The sequence below is a fragment of the Oryctolagus cuniculus genome, chromosome 6 (genome assembly GCF_964237555.1).
Source record: "Oryctolagus cuniculus chromosome 6, mOryCun1.1, whole genome shotgun sequence".
Lineage (NCBI taxonomy): Eukaryota > Metazoa > Chordata > Mammalia > Lagomorpha > Leporidae > Oryctolagus > Oryctolagus cuniculus.
This window is the reverse complement of record NC_091437.1, coordinates 60087086-60102890: the sequence shown is the minus strand read 5'-3', so window position 1 is coordinate 60102890 and position 15805 is coordinate 60087086. Positions and strand designations below refer to the sequence as shown.

Below are 15805 nucleotides of genomic sequence, written 5' to 3'. Positions count from 1 at the left end.
TTTAAAAGCTCTCATCTATCTATCTATCTATCTACCTATTTATCAAAAGGCAGATTGATAGAGAGAGGGAAAGACAGAAAGAGAAAGAGTTCTTCCAACCTCTAGGTCACTCCTCATATACCTGCAACAGTCAGGGCTGGGCCAGGGAGAAGCCAGGAGCCTGGAACTCCATCACGATATACCACACGAGCTGCAGGGGCTCGGGCCATCCGCACTGCATTCCCAGGCACATTAATAGGAACCTGGAGCAAAGGCGGAACAGCCAGGACTTCAGCCGGCACTCCACTATGTAAGGCCAGCTTCCCAAGCAGCAGCTTAGCCTGCTGCCCCACAGTGCTGGCTCCTGTGAACTTCTTCTGTTGTTAACACCATGACATGGCTGGCCCCTCCGCATCTGATTACAAATTCCATGGCCCTCAGCACCCTGATTACAAATTCTGTGGAAGGGGCCTTATATCAGTAAACCTCCTTCCTTTTTCAATCTCACACAGCCGCCCTCGGGGCTCCCCGATGAGGTTCTGCTGGGCATCAGCAAACAGAAAGATAATCAGCACAGCAAACTTTCACCTCTGCTGCCCTCATGCTAATAAGCAGGCAAGGAGAACTCCTTTGTCCCCAGGCTCTGAGCTGCCCGCAGCCCTTGGAGGGGCCAGGGCCAGCCAAGGCTGCTACTGGTGTTCAAGGCTTGCAAACAAAGCACGTCAGAATGCCAGCTGCCCCAGGTCTAGCCACTCTGTTCCTGCTATGTGATGAGCTCCTGGCACGGTGTGAATTCTTAGGAGGACAGGATGTGGCGTGTGGGATCCAGAGGGTGCCTCAAGAAAAATCAGTCCTGTCAGGGCTCTGGGGTCCTATTACCCAGCATGTTTCCTGCCTGCAGACACCTTTATGCAGGGTGGTGAACCCCGTGCAGACTCGGCAGGGGTGAGTCATCATTTTCTACTTGCTTTGTCATCTTCCTCGGTCAGTACAAGGTTCTTGCCCGAAGTCACTGAGAGGTAGGATTTCTGTGGCCTTGACTCAGCCACGGTTGCCATGACGACAACACTAGTACCACTGGGTCAACACTTCCTGTTGAGTGCAACCCTCCGGGGGAACCCTGGAGATCAGGGAGCAAGCCCAGTGTGATCCCCGAGCCACGGTGTGGGTGCCGGCACTCTTCTGCCTTCCCAGACAGGATTTTTGGCCCTCGTATTTGGGAGGCACTTCAAAAAGTTCATAGAAAATGGAATGAAAAATACATTTATTTTGGTGCAAAAAATTTCGAAACCCATGCATAGTTTTTTTCATACATACCACTGATCTGTCACAGGCTTTGCCAAGAACCCCTCATACCTGCCCTGGACCATTTATCCGTGCATAGTTTATTTAATCCTGAAAGCAGCCCTGTGAGGGAGGATTATTGTCCTCAGTTTACAGGAGGACTTGGACGCTCAGGCCCACACATCCTACTATTTTTTTATTCAAGAAGCAGATAGACAGAGATCTCCCATCCCATGGTTCACTCTCCAAATGCCTACACAACTGGAGTTAGCCCAAGCCAAACCAGGAGCCAGGAACTCAGTCCCAGTCTCCCATGTAGGTGGCAGGGACCCACTAGCTGAGCCATCACCATTGCCACTCGGGCTCTACTTTGGCAGGAAGCTGGAGTCAGGAGCCTGATCCAGGATTTGAACCCAGGTGGGAAATGTGGGCATCCCAACCACCAGGCTGAACTTCTGCCTGGGCCACACAGCAGAGTCCAGATGCAGGCCAACATGACGTCACCGCTGTGCCTAAGGCACTGGATTCTGCCAGGAGTTCGAGGGAATCTTCCCAACCAGTGAGCAAGGTGGGGAGGGCAGGGGGTGCCAGTGAGAGCAAAGGGAAGAGGACAACTCTGATACCAATGACATAAGGAGCATGGGCTGCAATGAAGCGCGGATGAGCAGGACACAGGCTGGTCCCTTCCATGTGGGCACAGGGGACTGGGGGAGGGAGACTTTGTTTCTAGGCCCATGCGTGTTCTCCCGTCAGCAGCAGGGCCACCTGGCCCTCCACCCACACTCAGCCTGAACTCTGATGCCACTGGGAGCCACGCTTCAATTATGTACAGTCCTGGGCCGGTCTGTCTCGAGGGTCTCCTAGGGAAAGTTCCCCTAGACTGGACGTTGCTAAGAGGGGGGATGTCTTCTCCACATCTTTATGTTCCTCTCGGATCCCAGGAGGCCAGTGAAAACACATCCTCGTGGTGGTGAACTCTTCCCACTGTAGAGAGAAAAAGAGAGGCAATGGGAATTCCTATAAATTAGGTTGGCAGCTCCAGGGTTAGTGGATTTTCCTTTAACATTAAATCTCCGATCACTACTATATCCTATGTGAAAAGCCAAATAAATGTAGGCTGATTTAAACAGGAGGAGAGGGGAGCGGGTGCTTACCCCAGCAGTGGAGACTTCTGCTCCGGATCTAACACTTGGGGCACAGTCCCAGCGCTGCCTCCCGTTTCCAGCTTCCTGACGACTCAGGCCCTGGGAGGCAGCAGTGCTGGCTCAAGGAACTGGGTTCCTTCCTGCCACCCACGTGGGAGGCCTGGAGTGAACCTGGAGCTCTAGCCCACCCATCCTCAGCTTTGGCAGGCATCTGAGGAATAAACCAGCAAATGGGAATCTCCCCCCACCCCCAGCCCTTGACTCTCAAATAAATTTTTAAAAAAAGATTTAAATGAAAAAGGAGAAGAGGAAAGAAAAGGAGAAAGGGTAGTGGAGAGGAGGGAGGAAGATGGGAGGATGAGAAGGGGATGAAGGAAGGGGAGGGAGGAGACAGCAAGGGGAAGAGGATTTTGTTCTAGAACATGGCACAGCTGAACACTGAAATGGGTAGAAAATCAGATTGGAGACAGAAATAGTCCTCTTCTCGCCACCATGAATTCTGCATTTCCTAACCTAAAAAGAGATTGTTCTGCCACACAGATCTCCACCTCTGTGTCTGTAGAATGAACCGCAGAGACATGCAAAACTCAGCCAGGTTCATTGCGACAGAATTGCAGCCACAGGGTCAAGTCCTGAAGCAAAACAAAACACACGAGGCCAGCTTCTGCAACCTGGCCATCTCTCGCAGATGCGGTGCAGGCAGTCGCCGAGAAGGGGATTCCGGGGGGTAAGCAGCAGGCTTTGCCTCCAGGTCAGAGTCAGTAATCAAGGCCCCCATCCCTGGGACCCGGTGCCCGCCCGCCATCGTGCCTGACCCAAGTGGGCAGCCTTTTGCCAACTGGTTATTCCTGCCAAATGGAATGGAATGGAATGGAAGATCTCTCTCTCTCTCTCTCTCTCTCTCTCTCTCTCCCCCTCTCTTTGTAATTCTTTCAAATAATTAATTTTTTGGAAAAAAAAAAAAGCAGCAGAGAGAGGTGAGCCAGCACACATTCTCTTTCTGCCTATGCAGTGCCCTCCTCTAGGCTAGGATGCAGCCAGGCCACCACCAGATGCCCGCACCATGCTCTTGGACCTGCAGCCTCCAGAATGAGCTAAATAGATGTCTGTCTTTCAAATAACCCAGTCTAGTATTCAGTTCTTGCAACAGAAAGAGGCCTAAGACAAGCACCATTGAGAAGATGGGCCAAACAGCCTAGCACTGAGTGGAGCAGAGGCCCATCACCTTCCTGAAAGGCCTGGCCTTTCATTCACAGTCACCACAGGACAAGGGCGGGGCCAGAGCCAGCCTCAGGGGCTCTGCTGAGAGCAAGCCACACCCAGCCCCTGTTCTGGGCTCCAGGCCCAGCCCCAGTCCTTGGGGCATACCTGCTGACTCCCCTGCTCCCAACACCTGAAATGACACGTCTGTGGGCTCCCCAGAATGTTTAGAACACAACCCACCCTCCTGCAAGGCCTCCTGCCTGGCCTTATCTGCTCTCCATGTCCCACGGCTCCATCACCTGTGGCCACCGTGGCCTTTGGGCAGCCCCTTGGTCTGGCCAGGCTTGTGCCTTTGTACTATATTGCTTCTTCGTGTGGGACCCTCTTCCCGAAGGTCTGAGTGTGGCTGGCTCCTTGCTGTGTAGTCCCAGCTCAAAGGCCACCTCCCAGAAAAGGCCTTCTCTGACCACCAACTTATCTGCACCCCAAGTGATCTTGATCTTGAGTTTGTTTCCTTGTCTGCTCCTGGCTTTTAAGTGCCAAGAACCAAGCTGGGCCACCTTCTACTTTTGTAGCTCTAACTCCCAGCACAGGGCAGCTCACAGAAGGCTAAATGGATAAATGTGTGAATGAACAAAAAGTGAGTGCGCTTGTTCAGTTAGATAGTGAGGGCCAACACAGCTTCCAAGGGGCCGTTCAGCACAGTCCCATTCAGCAACAAGACTAACCCCAAGATGCCTGGGGCACTGGGCATGGGCATATGACAAGCACATTATATCCAAGGCTTGGTCTAGGGGTGGCCATTTGGTCTAAGGAGTTAAGACATTCATGTCCCACATCAGGGCCCCTGGATTTGAATCCCTGTTCTGTTCCCTCTCCATTCCAGCTTCCTGATAACACAACCCCAGGGAGGCAGCAGTGATGGTTCAAGTAATTGCGTTCCTCAAACACACATGGGAGACCCTGGCTAGATCTGGCCACTGCAGGCATTTAGGGCATAAACCAGCAGATGGCAGCTCTCTGTCAGTTACTCTCCCCCACCCTGCCCTGTAACTTTGCCTCTCAAATGACTTTTTTTTAAAGATTTATTTATTTTGCAAATCAAAGTTATGGGGCGGAGGGATAGAGAGAAACACACACAGAGAGAGAGAGAGAGAGAGAGAGAGAGAGATCTTCCATCCATTGGTTCACTCCCCAGATGGCCACAACAGCCAGCTCTGACTGGGCCAGGCCAAAGCCTGGAGTCAGGAGCTTCACTGGGGTCTCCCACACGGATGGCAGGGGCACAAGCACCTGGGCCATCTTCTGCTGATTTTCCCAGGCCACTAGCATAGAGCTGGATCAGAAGTGGAGCAGCTGGGACTCGAACCAGTACCCACATGGGATGCTGGAATTGCAGGCGGCAGCTTTACCCAACGTGCCAGAACGCTGGCCCCTCAAATGATTTTATTTTTTTAAAGACTATTTAATTCATGAGCCACCCTCTGAGCAGTCACCAAGGTGATTCCCATTTCACAGGTAAGGAGGCACACCTGGGGAGGTTAAGCAACTTGCTCAAGGCCTCCCAGCTAGGAATCACAGGGCTGAGACTCCCACCTTGTTCTGGGTGACCCCACACCTCTCTCCTGCTCTCCTGCACATCACGATTCAACCTGTAAGTCTGCGCCTAGATAGGCCTGAGGCCAGAAAAAAGAACTCCCTGAATGCAGCAGCTCCTAATCTTTTATCCAAAAAGTATCCACGGGCCCCTTGCTCTCTGTGGGCCCCAAAGCCAAGGGCTGAGCCACAGACAGCAACAAGGCCAGGCTGCTCCATCCTGTAGCTCTGGGACACCCGTGTCCCAGGGAGTCCCCACATAATGGTCTCCTAGGAAGTTCTTTCTTAATGAAGGATCATTAAAATTCCTCCAGGCTTTGAGGGTTTCTTAAAATTCCTCGGGAGAGGGGGTGATGTGTGGAGCTAGCCCCAGTGTTGGCATTCAGGGGAGACGTAGGAGAGCATGGCCAGACAGCAAGCTGCCCAGCTTCCCGGCCTCCTGGCCTCCCGAGGACTGCCCCAGTGCGGAGCCGTTTTCTCCCCACGTTCTGACTTTGCAACCGTCAGGCCTTGGGGCCCCGGGCAGAGGGCCAGAGGGCACTGGCAGGGAGAAATGTGCCCGCTCAGCACTTGGTAGCTGGTCTGGGAGTCAAGGCCCCCAGAGCTTCTGCTGAAGCTTTGGAATTTTTCAATTTGAAGCCCAAAGTCTGCTCTTTCTCTCTTTATGTCTCTCATTCATTCATTCCTGGCAAAGTGCACATCCTCCCCCTCCTCCCACTGTGGCTGCCATTGTCATTCCGGTGGCATCTCAGCCCAATGCAGGCCCAGCACAGGCTCCCTCTTCCCCAGCTCTCTGTCGAATTGCTGGCAAGGACAAAGCCATTAGGAACAAGATTCGGTAACTAGCTTTTTAATTTCATGGCCGAGGGTTGTCAGGACAGTGCAGAGAAAATTGCCAAGGATTCAGGGAACAGCCGTGAATCCGGGCCGGCGCAGGCGAGAACAAGGGAGCCCTTCAGCTGGGGGTGGGGCGTTGGCAGCCACTGGGATGAGAAAGTTCTCTTCTTCCAAATTTCTTTGGTTCGGATCCGTGTTCATTTAAAAAGGTCGATTCAGCGATTTTTCGCCCTTCCTCAATGAAGTGCTTTAGAGGGCTGAGAAAGGAAAGGAGACGGGGCCTCCGAGCGTCTTTCTCAAGGAAGGCGTGAGGGCCTGTCGGTCACAGGTGGGTATGAAATGGGGCTGGTTCATCTGAGGGAGAGTCGTCCTATTTCCAGTTCACCCTTGCAAACTTGGATTACGGCACAGCTCTGCCGGCAGATTACAGCCCAGTATCAACATGGACAGATCTGCACCCAAAGCCCAAGATTGGCTGCAGACTTGCTGTGTGACTGCAGGTTGGTGACTCACCTTCTCTGAGCAAAGAATTCGCTGAAACAGTGCCCAACATCCTTTCCCACCCGCACATCTCTGCGTTAGTCGAGCTCACCAGTTTAGTTAGTCTAGTCCCTCCAGCAGAGCCTGCGAGGGGTCTGAGCTGAGAGCACTGACCTGTGACCTACAAGGTGAGTGATGGGACAGCGGTAGGAAGCACCTCAGGGATGCCTGGCAGGAAACCGCATTCAGCCTGGGCACGAAGATGCCTGTGTCCCATGTCAGAGGGCCTGGGTTCAGTCCCTGGCTCCAGCTCCCATCGCCAGCTTCCTGCTAACTGGAGGCCATGGTGATGGCTCAGGTAACGGGGCTTCTGTCACTCCCAGGGGAGACCTGGATTGTGTCCCCAGCTCCTAGCTCCAGCACCAGCCCAGTCCCAGCTGTCTGTGGGCACTTGGGAAGTGAACCATGTGGTGAAAGCTCTTTCTGCCCACCTCTCTGCCTTTCAGATAAATAAGCTTTTAAATTAAAAAACTGAAAATAAGCCTGACAATTTCCATTTCATCCTGTCATGCTAACCAAGATTTTCCAGTTGGATATATTCATAAGTCAACACCACTACATAGCAGGTTTGTGGCATAGCAGGTAAAACCTGTGCCTGTGACACCAGCATTCCATAAGTTCACTGGTTTGTGTCTTGGCGGTTCCACTTCTGATCCAGCTCCCTGCTAATGTGCCTGGGAAAGCAGTAGAAGATGGCCCAAGTGCTTGGGCCCCTGCACTCACGTGGGAGACCTGGAAGAAGCTCCTGGCTCCTGGCTTTGGTCTGGCCCAGCCCTGGTCATGGAGCCATCTGGGGAGTAAACCAGCAGATGGAAGACCTCTCTCTCTCTAACTGTGACCTTCAAATAAATAAGTAAACATTACAAAAAAAAAAGTTTGTGGAAAATGGAGTTAAAAGATAAGCTTATTTTGAGGCAAAAACATCTTGAAATTCATGCATATGAGGGATCATCAAATAGTTCATGGAAAATGTGTACTATGAAAAATTATACATGAATTTCAAAAATTTTTGTACCAAGAGGAACTTATCTTTTAGCTGTCCCCCTCATTCAGTGTCACTTTCCAGTATCAGTTACTGTAGTCAGCTGTAATCTGAAAATATTAAATCTAAAATTCCAGAAATACACAATGTATAAATTCCACATTGTTCTGACAACCATGAAGAAATGTTGCAGTGTCCTGCTCTGTCCCTTCTGGCACGTCAATCTTCCCTTGGTTCAACGTATATGCTGCCCACTCATTAGTCACTCTGGAGCCAGCTCAGTTATCACATACTGTCATGGCGGCATGTGACAACCCCAAAGCACAAGAGTAGTGCTGCTGAAAATTCAGTTATGCCAAAGAAAAGCTATGAGATGTTTCTTTTAAGTGAAAATGTAGACACTCTCAACTTAATAAGTAAAGTATTCCGGGGGTTGCCAAGAACTTTGCTAAGAACGAAACAAAGTCTATGTAGGGTTTGGCAGTATCTCTGGTTTTGGGCACCCACTAAGGGTCTGGAGACTCATCCCCCAAGGATAAGGGGAGACTGCTACAATAATAATGGAGCTGGGGTTTTGTATTAGGATTCCCAGAACTTCGTCAAAGACCTTCACTAATGTATTACTCACATCCAAAGAGTGCAGTCTTATATGCCTCATTTTACAGATAAGGAAAGGGGGTTTACAGGCTCACAGACTGAGCAAGTCTACCCAGAACCCCTCTGTCCAGCACCCGTTGGCTCACACTGGGCTAAGACATGCAACGTTGCTCGCGGAGAAGCAAGCGTAAGATGGAAGTCAGGCACATGTGGCCACTTCCTTCTCCTCCACTCCGGCCTCCCTTGCAGCCTCACCTTGACCTCTAACATGGCTCTTACATACAACATACAGGGATGCTGGGTTATTAAACTGGAAGTGAACATGTTAAAAGGTACTGGGTATCTCACACAATAGGCAGGAAGGCTGGAAAACCAGGCTTTGGAAGGAGGCAGAAAAGAGGGGGACCACAGAGAAAAGTCTGGTTAGAGACCCAGCCCAGCAACGCCACTGCGGCGGCTGCTGCAAACACACAGGCGCTGGCACGGCCTCTGTACAGCCATCTCTGCTGGCCTTGGCCTGGAACCCGAGCTGCAAAGACGATCCCTAGCATTTTCACTGCCTATAGGTTCCCAACAAGACTCGGGGGGTGAGGAATTCCTTCAGCACAGGCAGAGTGATGAGAAGCCAGCCAGGCAACGAAATCAACAGCAAACATGAATCAATCCAGTTAGGCTAGGTAAACACCATGGCAACAGATCCCAATCACGGTGGCTTCAACACACCTAAGACTTATTTCTGATTTGTGTTTCTTATCCATCAAGGGCCAGCTGAGGGCTCTGCTCCAGGGCTTTGTTAACACAGACCTCAGACTGACAGTGTCCACTGCCTCACACACGGCCCAGTGCCATCATGGCGGAGGGAAGGAGAGATGTGGAGGAGCCATTCAAGGCCCTTCCCCAGAAGGAAGCCGTGTCATTCCACATATGGCTCACTGGCCACAACCAGTCCTATGCCCCTGCCATGAGGCCAGCAAGTGCAATCCTGCCTGGGGTCGAAAAGGCAGGGAGTGGAGACTGTCTGCTAAGTAGTATTAATGAGGCCCACCATAGTCCATCTCACAGGAGCTGCCAATCAAAGCCCACCTGCTGAGACAGCAGAAGAATAAGACATTTGGATGGAGACAGCAGAGCTGAGTTTCCTTCCTGGTTGAGCCACTGGGCCCTGTGCATTCCTTTAGCAGCACTAAGGGGCTGAAGGAAAACCCTCTTTGGGGGCGTGGTCATGGAAGACATGCACGTGCAGCAGCAGCCATCCAATGCTCAGCCCACCAATGAAGCACTGGAGGAGGCGGGAGCCAAGCCAGGAGCCAAGCCAGGTCTCTGGGGGCTCAGACAGGCAGATGAGTTCTTCCTCCAAGGCTCCTTAGACACTACACCATCTCCTGAGAAAGACGAGCATCTCTCTGCAGCCCCGGGCTTTCTCAGAGTAAACCCTTCATAGGCACCTGCCTGATGGGGAGCAGGGATTGAGTCCAAAGTGTCCACAAGTCTCCATTTCAGCCGCAGGTGACTGGCCAGAGTCCCAGGTGATATGGTTTGAATGCCTTCTCCCAAAGTTCCTGTGTTAGAAATCGAATCCCCAAATTCCTATGTTCAGGGTATTTAGAGGTGGGGCTTTTGGAGGGAGGAGTCATTAGGGCTAGAATAGGCCATGAGGAGGAGGCCCTCAGGATGGCAAAGAAAAGAGCCCAGTGCACCTGCTCCGTGCTGCCACGCGATGGCCTCTGCCCCGTGACCACGCAGCAGGAGGCCCTTACCAGATGCCGCTGTTCTGCTCTTGGACTTCCCAGCCACCAGAACTGTGAGCCAAAGAAATCTCTCCTTTTTTCTAAGTTACTCAGTCTCCAGTATTTTGTTAAAGCATCAGAAAATGCACTGAGACACCAGGGAAGATGCAGAGGAGCAAGGTGCCCTGAGCAGTGGTTTGCTGACCCTTTGAGGGGTCTCACACCCCAGGGCCTGCCTGGCCTCACAGCCCTCCTAAAGGTTTAACGTTGACACTTCTAAACGAGTGAATGCCACTATGGGTGCCATCTTGCCCAGTGACCAACACACCAAATGCCTAAGCTTCCATTAGTGCTCCATCCAGACACAGGATATAAGATAAAACAAGTGTCCTAGATACAACACTGACCACTAGTCTCCTTTCAATGGACATCTGCCACTTCTTCCTTAATAATATGAAACCCAGTTTTAACTGGAGGCTCTACCAAAAAGCTCAAAGACTACACTTCCCAGCCTGCCTTGCAGCCTTCCAGGGCCAGGCCCCTCAGGCAATGCAATGAAGAGGAGGGTACAGGAGCAGAGAAGGGGCTTGAGGGTCCTGGAGCCACCCTTTCAGCCCAGTTGGGAGAACATGGATCACCGGGAGTCTGGGACGCTCACAATGAGACAAAAGATGTAGGAAGGCCCCTGAGAACAAGACTGAAAGTGCCATTTGCAGTTTGCCATGTGTGTGGCAGGGCCTGAATCCCACCTCAGGCCTGCCCTCTGAGGCCATAAGTTATAGGAGGAGGAGCCCAGGCATGAAGCATCAGGCAGGCCTGACTTGAATTCCAGCTCTGACACTGAACCAGGGATCTCTCCCACTCTGGACCTGTCTGTGCATCTGTAAAATAAAAATGACACCTCTGTGCCTTGCACACAAACAGAGGTGCTGAGGGAAGGAGGCTTAACCTGGATTGGGTGTGTGGTCCCTGCAGGGACAACACCGCCTCTCTCCCCCTGGCTGGCACCACCTGCTGGTCTCCCTCTCCACCTCCGGGATCTCAAGGATTTCAGCTGCATTTCCACAAAGACTCAGCACACACTGGGCTCAGTGCTGCCCTCAGAAATGCCACAGGATACCTCTGCTTGACCTGGCTGCCAAAAAGATGGCACTGAGAGTCCAGTGTTGTGGTGCAGCAGGTTAAGCCACCACCTGTGACGCCGGCATCCCATAGGAGCACCAGTTCGAGTCCCAGCTGTCCCACTGGCAATCCAGCTGATGTGCCTGGGAAAGCAGCAGCAGATGACTCAAGTGCTTGGGCCCCTGCTCCCATGTGGAAGATGCAGATGGAGTTCCTGGCTATTAGCTATTGATGTACAACCATCTGGGCAGACAACCAGAGGATGGAAGATTTCTCTCTCTCTTTCTCTCTCTCAATCTCTCTGTGTCTCTCCCTCTCTCTCTCTGTAACTCCATCTTTCAAGTAAATACAAATAAATCTGTTTTTAAAATGACACCTAAGCCACACCCAACCACATCCAGGCTGCACCCAGACACCCAGTCCCAGGCCTCTCTGTATTCCCCTGGCCCAAAATGACGAGAGGTAATGAGAGGGACATGGCAAGAGGGGCGATGCATCATGGCCTCTGGTGCACAGCCCTCGAATTTAAATATTCTGCCCAAATAAGACTAAATATACACAGGTGTAGAGAAACATGGGCAGGAACAACAACAACAACAGCAAAACATTTGTCCCCAATTTTAAACTTTGTCCCATCATTACACACCACAGGGCACACAGCACACTGGAGAATAAATGTACATAGTCGATATTAATTCTTGTAGTATCTGAGACGTGGCACAATCAATCACACCACACAAAGTGTTGTGTTATATATAAACTGTTATGCTATTTATTTATTTATTTCAGAGGCAGAGAGGCAGGGGGAGAGAGAGAAAGAGCACTCCCATCTACTTGTTCACTCCCCAAATATCCACAAGAGTTAGGGCTGGGCCAGGTCAACATCTAGGAGTGGGAACTCCATCCAGGCCTCCTATCACCGCTACCTCCCAGGGTCTGCATTGCAGAAAGCTGGAATCAACCCCAGGCACTCCAACATGGAATGCTGGTGTCTTAACTGGCATCTTCATCCTGGGCCGAATTCCTACTGCAGTTTGGTCATTAAATGTTGGTATCTCCCACTGACTATCCCTCCAGTCACCCTGTCCCAACTTTTGTTTTTTTTTTTTTACAGACAAGAGATGCAGTCCAAAAAGGAGGTATCAGTGATACCCTTTAGCAATAATAATTTGAAGTGATAATGTGTTAAAAAAATTGAGCCTGAAATCTTGTCTGAGGTGCATTTTTGGTGGGAGACGTCACAGTGTGGATTAGCACTGAACTCTCCAACTTATTCATGCCCTGGGTTCTTAATGTGTACGGGACCTGATCTTTTATTAGAGACACTGGAAATCATCAGAAACACACGAGCCAAAGAAACAGCCAAGAGATGGTGCGGATGTCGTCAGTATGTCAGAGACAGGCAGTCTCAAGGAACTCTGGACACAGTGAACAGCTGTCAGCCTCCCAATCCACAAGGCTCCGGACAGAGTGAGTCCATGGAGGCAAGAAGAGAAAGGGCCACTCCGTGAACATGAACAAGGGCCAATGGCTAGTCCACGCCAAGAGGGCGAGGGGTCTAAATGCAGCCCTGTGTGTGGTCGTAGAGTTCTGGAATGTTCTTACTTACAGACCAAGATCCTAGAATAGAAGGTTTCCAGGGCAACCCCTGTACTTCTCACCTCTGCTCTTGCTTCCGGTCCCAGGCTGGGAGTCCAGCTCAGTCGTGTATTACAGACAAATCGCTGGATTGTTCCTGACCTCTTTGAGTATTAACTGTGCAGGGCAGTATTACAAGTTTCCAAGTGCCTTGTCCTACACCTCCAACAGTAAGTTTCCCACTCGCTCACTCATATTTTTAATTTGGCCATCAGATATTTACAGAGAGTCTGTGTATACCAGGTACTATTCTTTTTTCAGATTTATTTTATTTATTTGAAAGGCAGAGTGGCAGGGAAGGAGAAAGAGAAAGGGAGAAGGAGAGAGAGAGAGGGAGAGGGAGAGGGGGAGAAAGGGAGAGGGGCTGGCGCTGTGGCTTAGAAGGTAGAACCGCTATATGCGCGTCAGTTTGAGTCCCGGCTGCTTCACTTCTGACCAGCTCTCTGCTATGGACTGAGAAAGCAGTGGAAGATGACCTACATTGTTGGGCCCCTGTGCTCATGTGGGAGACCTGGAAGTTGCTCCTGAATCCTGGTTTTAGATCGGCGCAGCTCCGGCCGTTGCAGTCATTTGGGGAGTGAACCAGTGGATGGAAGAGTTTCTCTCTCTTTGCCTCTCTGTAACTCTGCCTTTTAAATAAATAAAGAAATCTTTAAAGAGAAAGAGAGAATCTTCCACCTGCTGGTTCACTCCCCAAATGGCCCCATGGTTGGGGTGGGCCAGGTCGACACCAGGAACCTAGAGTTCCATCCGGGTCTCCCACATGGATGGCAGGGGCCCAAGTACTTGGGCCACCTTTGCTGCCTTCCCAGACACATCAGCAGGGAGATGGGTCAAAAGCAGAGCAGCAGGACTCCAACCGCCACTAGGATATGGGATGTTGGCATCACAAGAGGAGCTTAACCCGCTGCACACCACATTGGCCCCAGCAGGCACTGTTCCGAGTGCTAGGAATGCAGTGCTGAGTGCAACAGAGCAGCCCTGCCTTCTGGAGTTTAGGGGCCAGTGGGGGCGATAGAGGTTAATCAGCCTCCAAACGCAAAGGGAAATTCACAAGATAATGTTAATCAAGCGTGCTAGGGACCTGGAGTTCTGCTAAATGGGAATCCTCCTCCCCACCCTGGATGCAGTTCCCGGTCACACCAACCACAAGCAAAGAACCTGGCGCTCCGTCCAGCGGCAGCACACGCAAAAAGCCCATGCATTTGACTACTTTTTCATATCTCCCTTGGCAACCTATGGATCTCATTTCTCTCTTTTTTTCCCCCCCCAGTTTCTGCCGTTTCCCCTTCAAGGTTTGGATTTGGGCTTGTGAAGGCTCTGCCTTTTCACGTGTAACTCACTGGGCTTGGGCAACTTGTTACTGGCAAGTTTGAACATTGCGAAGCAACAACGATTTGTTAAAGGATGCCTCCAAATGAGATTGCTACCTACGCCTAAGTCAAAACAAGATTCTGCCCAGACAAGTCCAACTGCTCCGCGCTATTAATACAGCAATGGCGCCCCCTGATGACCATTGCTGTGTATTACATGTCTCTGCATGGGTGTTTTGGATGTAGTGGAGGACCTCTGTTCCAGGGTTTGGTTAAGTCAAAAGCCTGCCTTAGTATAAATTACCTCGGACCCCCATCCCCCAACCCCACCCCACCCACCCCACTTAGATGAGTTCCAGAGGAGCAAGGAATTAAGCTTTGAGCTGAAGACCAGCAATGAACAAGGCACGGCCCCTCGTCTAAAGCTCCCACTCTGGCAGAAGAGACACGCGGCCAGATTATAGCTTATTCCCTCTCAGTCAGAATAACTGCAAAAATGCCTCAGGCTCTGAGGACATAAATCAGGGAGCAAGATCTGATTAGGTCTGGGGTCAAGAAAGCTTCCTTGTAGGACAGGGTAAAGCGTAGCATGTCAGAAACGACAAGCAGCTGGTCATGTTGGAGAAGTTTGGAGGAGAATGAGTGTGGGGCAAGGCAGCCTGAACCGGGTTTCTCCTGGGCTAGAGATGAATGGTCAGGGTGCAGACGGCTAACAAAGACCTTGGGTCATTTCAAAGCCGGGCAGCCATAGAGAGAAACTGGCCTTAACTCAACCATTAAGTGTCACTGCGTCACAAAAGCAGCGGCATGACCCAACACCAGAACATCTATGTGGAGGGTCATGTTCCACGTTCTTGGGTAGTAAGTGTTGGAGTGGGGATCTTGGCTCTCTCGCTTGGGCTATGTCTTCGCAGGAGCCAGAAATACTGCAGAATTTAGGATGTGCCTCCCCTCCATTGCTTAGGTCAGATGACAAATAACAATAGCAGGTGTAATTGCAGGAGCAGGGAGCAGGATTGGAGTTAATAATGGGCACAAGGCTAAAGGGAAGGGAGGAGAGTGGTGGCAGCTTCCCATAGTGAACCGTGGCTGATTAAAAAAATCAATACACAAAGCCTTAGCTATGGCGCAATGCCCGCTACCTCTCAGGATGCGGTATACCTTAGGTGAAATACACAGGACTTGGATTCGGGAAACCTGGATTGAAATCCTGCTCTTGCACTGGCTGGGTAACGAGCAGTCCTGTGCCTCCTTTTGTTTCTGCAGCTGTAAAAAAAAGGCGGAAATAGGAGGGCCTGTTATTTGATGGCCGAGTCGGCTATGGTTATCGACAATATTTAATATTTGTGAGGAAATTCACACATATGTAAGAAAATGAAGGGAGGCTTTTTTCTTTACATTTCTGTTATTTTACTACTTTCTAAAACCGGCGAGCACCGAAATTGAAATCAGAAAGGGAAAAAAAACACCCTACATTTTTAAAAATATTGTTATTAGGACTAACCAGCTGTTCTCCGCCCCCCCTTCACACTGTTCAAGGCGGACGTAGCAGCGCGTGATTCCAAAGCCCCGACCCAGAAGTGCTGAATCAAAGCCTTTAAGGGATAAACCTGTAACCCACACTTTTAATCAGCTCTACAGCTGATTCCTATAATCAGGCACTGTTGATAAGCTCTGATTTAGCTGGAAGGCTGCCAAGACCGGGCGGGGAAGGCCAGTCAGGTGGCCGCAATGCTGACGACCTGAGCCTACAATTCCCACATGGCCCCGCGAACTCGCGACTGCAGCCAGGAGCCTGCCGGGAGTTGTAGTTCTCCTCGACAAACTTTCTGCCTATAAGAA

General features: G+C 51.0%; 1 long non-coding RNA gene across 1 annotated transcript; it reads right to left on the bottom strand.

The window, feature by feature from the left end:
• Positions 1-1226: 1226 nt before the first annotated feature.
• On the bottom strand, positions 1227-15804 carry LOC127490555 (uncharacterized). Its single transcript, XR_007918564.2, has 3 exons — positions 15468-15804; positions 15125-15229; positions 1227-2247 (listed from the first exon to the last, which is right to left on the bottom strand). It is a non-coding gene; the product is annotated as an uncharacterized lncRNA (long non-coding RNA).
• Position 15805: the final 1 nt, after the last annotated feature.